Raw genomic sequence first — 6170 nt, 5'->3', positions numbered from 1 at the left:
TCCATGAACCGCGGCCTCGTATTTTGCTTTGAAATGGCCGGAAATAACTGAAACAGGGGTGGAAGCCGCCAGTGAAACCCTCGCCGTCGCGCCTCCTCCAGCTGTCCGAATTTCACCCAATCGGCCGGCGTTAGACTCCTCAAGGATCAAGCTTCGCAATGGGTTAGGTTTGGGTGGATGGGGCTGGCCTGGTTGGTACGTCGCAGGGCAGGGGAAGTCGCGGGTGGACGAAGGTGAACAGTGGCGCAGCCACTGTTCACTCGCGAAACTTTGGGTTTATATACTTCTGATTAATCGGCTGATCTCAGTCGTCCGTTCTTGATCAGATGGAGGGGGCTTGATTTGAGGTTTAAGGGAAGTCTAGGGTTTGGAAAATTTCATGGATCTTAATCGAGCTTGAGTTAGATCATATCTTGAATGTGGCTTGATCAATTTGGGTGAACTTGGCTCGATTCGATCGCGATTGAACTCGATCTTGATCTGATTTGAGCCCTACAATCAATTAAAATCAATTAATCCAAAATTCACCATTAAATCATGAAAATTATAATCAAGCCTCAGATTATGCAATATAGGACAATTACGATCAAATCGATTCAATAAATAATTATTTTCATGCAAAAATCTAAAAAATGAATCGATTAAAAATGCATAAAACTCTAGCTTATCACTCTTCGATTGTAATGATTGTTTGGTCATCGTTGCTATTATGGTTAGACTTTATGTTACTTATTTGAGAGCATGTGCTTACTCAACTATCACATAGCAAAAAAATTTAAATTAATAGTAAATTTTAGCAAGTATAAGTAACGGATCACCTTAGGGGTAAGAAGGGCAGTCGTTACATCCAGCTAGCTAGAACAACTACTTGGTAAACCAAGGAGTTTAAAATGTGCTAGTCTCAACAGAATCAATGATATCTATGCTCAAATAGTGAATTGTTATTTGTCCGATAAATAGTATAACCATAAGGTGATTGTCTTAGAACACCTATCAAATACAACATTAAAATCTTAGCCAAATAGATAGTTGGAGCACATCTTTTCGAGGTGAAATTAATAAGACCCCTACATCATCACCTTGCTTGGACGCTGATCTATCCACGAAGATTTTCAATAAGTCCTCAAGGTCAAGTCCAGGGACTTTTGTCAAGAAGTCGACTAAGGCTTGAGCTTTGATGGTCGTGCGAAGCTGATATTGAATGTCGTACTTGTCCAATTCCACTGTATACTTAATTAACCTTCCCAAGGCCTCTTGATTAGTTAGCATATACCCTAAATTATTGTTAGTAAGCACCGTGATTGGGTGAGATAGGAAATAGGTGTAGGATCGTTGAGAGCGCTAGAGGGGGTGAATAGTGCATGTGTTGAATTTTCACGATTCGTAAAACACTAGTAAATTTTTACGATAATAAAAATAGAGAATGCAACAGAAAATAAAAACAGATGTAAGGATTTACTTAGTTCACAGCCACAGGCTGCTACTCCAAGGTCCACGATCAAAGAATCATTTCCGACGGGCAATCAACTATATAGCTCCCCTCTTACAAAAGGGAGTTAGCGATTACAAAAATATGGGATCAGTAACACCTAATAGAAATTAAGTACAAATTAAAATTACCGACAGAGTGATGATCTCGAATTCTGGTGCAGTTCTTCGGCATTACGACGACATTCCTAGTTGATGCTTCGCGTGCAAACCATCGTTACTTGTCTGTAGAATGATGCTCAAAAAGCTCTCCTTCAAGGCTCTTTTATTAAAGTATCCAGGTGATGCGATGTATTTGTATGGGAATATTTATTTATATATTTACTTATTTTCCCTTATTAAATGTCACTTACATCCATCAAAATTAATTATTTATTTTATTACCAAACCTTTTATTATCGTCTTAAGTGGTATAGGGAGGTCCGGGTCGTCTCTCTCGGACTCAATGATAGGATGAATTATTCTAGACCGTTGATGTGAGGTTCCTATTTATTGACTTATTCTTTCCTATTTACAATCAACAATCAACAATCTTATTACAATAGTCTATGATGCATACAACAATCAATCATCAAACCTATGATATATACATTCAACAATCTCATTATCATTAACATACAACAAATTCCACCAATTTACAAATTACTCCACATGCTATACATAAATGAACAATTATAATAATACATACATACTTACTTACATATACGACATATACAAACATACATAAACAATTCAATATCTTTTATTCACAAGCATTAATCAAGTTTACAACACCAACACACATCATATTATACAAATTCTACATATACAACAATTCTAATAGACAACATAAAACAATTCTCAATTAACAAGGTTTATTTTCTATCTCCACTCAACACAATTAACAATCTCCACAATAGTTCACTACAACATAGGAAAATCTGTTCACCATATCATCAACCAACGTTTCCCATTTCCTCATGCTCATAGCATTTCAACAATCACACTTAACACATTTAACAAGTTGCAACCGGTTACAACACCACTTAAACCCAGAATCTCTAAATTAAATCACAACTTCATGTTATCCAACCCAAGCCGAATCATTCATTAGCAACCACATGCTCAGTTTAAATTCAACAACAAATTCATACCATTCATTCGATTGAATAACAAGGGTAAGATCATAAAACCGAACCATATCACAAAATATCCAATTCAACAATCGATCCATTCTGACTTGCAAACAAAGAAAAGAAAACAACGGGGGTTTTGATTAATTCAGCAGCTAACAAACTACCAAAAAGAAGCAAACAAGCTAGGTTAAAACTAGGGTTAGGTTATATCTTCCCTCACAGGCACCGGCACCAAATGAGGAAAGGAGAAAACAGGGGATACGATGGAGGCGTTCCCGATCAGCACAGAACAGAGGGTCGGCCACATTAATCGATGTCACCCAAAGGGGAAGCGGGTTCACCGTGGCAGAACACCACAGTGGAGTGTAGTCGGAGACGCATAGGTCGGGATTTCTTCTTCCTCTGCCCGACGCCCATCTACAACCAGCAAACCAAACCTCAGACAGAAAGGAAGATAAACCCTTACCTTGCGTTCTCCGGGGAAGGAAGATGATCGGAGCTGAGGAGAGTTTTTCACCCCGCGTTCACAACCACGTCAACGGAGCATCAACTCTGCTCAGAACCGGGGGAAATGGAAGGACAGCGAACTCGCCGGAGCAACCACCCACGGCTCGCTAGCTGCTGTGCGGAAGGGTCCTCGGCCGCCCGCCACCGGAGCTGACCACTCTCAGTAGCTTTCCGCGACCGAGGGGGAAAGGAAAAACTCCGCTTCTACAACCACGTCGGCGGAGCTCCTTCGGATCTTCGGTGATCGTCGATTGATTGCCGCCGCCACCTTGCAGCTGTGCTGATCGGGGTGAAAGAGAGGAAGACTCGCGACGACGGGAGCTCGGACGGCGTCGCGAGAAGAGAAGAGGAAAACCTAATTAGCGAGCTCCCACCTTCGGTAATCGATTCGTGCTTTTGATCTCATCACTGAACCGGCGAATTGGATTTGAACCGGACCTTGCTGAACCGAAGCTTGAACCGGGTTTGTTTGCAATTTGGGTCGGCTTCATGTGGGTTGAATGCAAGTTTAATTGGGCTAAGATAATGGTTGGGCTTGTGGAATTAAAAAGGGATAAAGCTGATTAAAATTGATTTTGAGCCCAATTTAAAACTTGATTGAACCATTGATGATGAGTTGAACCCAATCTGAGCCAAGTTGATTTTTCTTCCAATTTGAACCTTCAAATATGATTATCTTCATCCTAATTTCCTGTCAAATCAATTACCACAAATTAATATCGTTAAATACCTCAAAATAATAAGAAAATAGAATGAAGACTATAATTAATCCATGATAAAAAAAACAAGTTAAAAGCCCAATTCATAATATGAAATATAATCAAAATTAGCCACATATGATCCTAATTTACCCGGTCAAATAAGCAGTGATCACCAGGTGCCTGGGAGCGTTCTAGATGCCTCCATATTATCCGCTGATCCACCATTGGCGCTGCTGACTCGATATTTTCAGGCGCCTGCATCCCTTTTCGAACGCCTCTATACTGACGTGGAGGTTCCAAATCAAACATTGACTCCACAATACTTTATCCAAATCGAGACGCTTGAAACCACTCCGGGCGCCTAAAAGCTGAGGTGTCCCGACCGCTAAGACTCTACCACCTCACTGCTTCGCTGGTCCCATTTCATTGACGTCCAGTCGGCTAGAACCCATCCGGGCGCCTGAAGTCCGATCGCTTGGATCCAAATAAGGGCACTCGGAACATAAAGTTTCAGCCTCTCCTTTCCTGCATTACAAGTTAGTACAAAACCAAAGTCTAACAAGAAAGTATAACCATTTAACCAACTGTTTCAGTCTTGACTTCAAATTTTTAGTGAAATCCTGGGTTAGACCGACGCCTACTGTTCCTCTTACCAAGAATGTGCTCTCACCCACTCTACTTGAGAGAATTTATATATTGTCAACCAAGTCCTCCAGACTTGTTGGGCTGCTAGTTAGCCTTGATCCTCGACCCCCAAGGTTTCCACTGCTAGACATCTAGTCCACTTGACCTGCCTAATCTTCCACCTGGTGCCCTTGATCTGTCAAATCTTCCTACCTAATCCTCCTTATCAGAATTTCCCACCTAATCCTCCAAATCAGATCTGCCCAGCCTCTAGCCAAGACTTCCATCGCCTAGTCTTCACTAGGACTTTCACTGCTTAGTCTCCACTAGGACTTCCACTGCCTAGTCTCCACTAGGACTTCCACTGCTTAGTCTCCACTATGATTTTCATATGCCTAGTCTCAACTAGGACTTTCCTGTGCTACCTACACACTCAAATCAACTCATCAGTAAACATCACATACTTAACGTGAACCTTTTGTCATTATCAAAACTAAGGTTCGATCATCTAGTGCTCCCTGCACCAACAATAGGGTCGGAGTCGGCGAGTCATCAGGACCAGGCCCCAGGCTTTTCTAAACTAGTGTATCTACTTTCAGTGTCCTTCAGCAAATGACTTGAGAAGTAGATTGGGTATTGTGCTTGACCTTCCTATCTGACAAAGACTAACCTTACAGCCCACTCAGTAGCAGATACTTACACCCACAATTGCTCATTAGGCAACGGCTTAGAGAGCTGAGGTAAATGCAACAAATATTCTTTGAGCTCCACGAATGCCTTATCACAGTTCTTATTCCATTCGAACCAATGGTCTTTCTGTAGTACCTTGAAGAAGGACAAGCTTTGGTCAGTCGACCGAGCGATAAACCTGAAGAGGGTAATAATGTGCCCCACAAGTCTTTGAGCTTCTTGGAGATTTCAAGGAGGAGCCATGTTTGAAGTGCTTGAAACTTCTCTGAATTGGCTTCTATACCCTACTCAGTCATCACATATGTAACGACCCGGCCCGTCTGCCCGTGGAAATTCTACTTATCCCGACCCCTATTTTTCTTGTGGATCATGGGACGTTCTCACTTGATTACTAGATTCAAGGAACTTTAGTACTTTAGCCTGCAGGTCTAGAGTTCGAATCTAAGGAAGGCAAAAATTCACTGGGTAGGGGTGGAAAGTTCTAGTAGATAACAGCACGGTCGATGGTCGACGGCCCATGACCCACAAGAAAAATAGGGGTCGGAATAAGTAGAATTCCCACGGGCAGACAGGTCGGATCGTTACAATAAAAATAGGTCTAGAGTTCGAATCTCGGGAAGATAAAAATCTACTGGGCAGGGGTGGAAAGTCCTAGTAGGTAACGGCATGGTCGATGGTCAATGGCCCATGACCCACAGAAAAATAAGGATCGGGATAAGTAGAATTTCCACGGGCGGACGGGCCGGGGGTTTACAACATATCCAAGAAATTGATCGGCTTTGACTACAAAGACACACTTGCTGAGATTTAGCTTGAGCCCATATTGCCTCAGGATATTGTAGGTTTCCTCCACATCCGAGATCAAGTTCTCAGCCCGAGCTGTTTTTATTAGAATGTCATTCACTTTGATATTCCGCCTGACTTGGTGTTGAAATACCCTATCCATTAGGCATTGGTAGGTGGCTTCTATATCTCTTAGTTCAAACGGCATAATATTATAGTAGAAGTTTCTATCGGAGGTGATAAAACTAATCTTCTCCTAATC

Source organism: Curcuma longa, unplaced genomic scaffold (assembly GCF_044706935.1).
Source record: "Curcuma longa cultivar G26 ecotype Majalengka, Jawa Barat unplaced genomic scaffold, ITB_CL_G26_1.1 contig_18747, whole genome shotgun sequence".
Lineage (NCBI taxonomy): Eukaryota > Viridiplantae > Streptophyta > Magnoliopsida > Zingiberales > Zingiberaceae > Curcuma > Curcuma longa.
The sequence above is the reverse complement of the archived record's forward strand: the minus strand, read 5'-3'. Positions refer to the sequence as shown.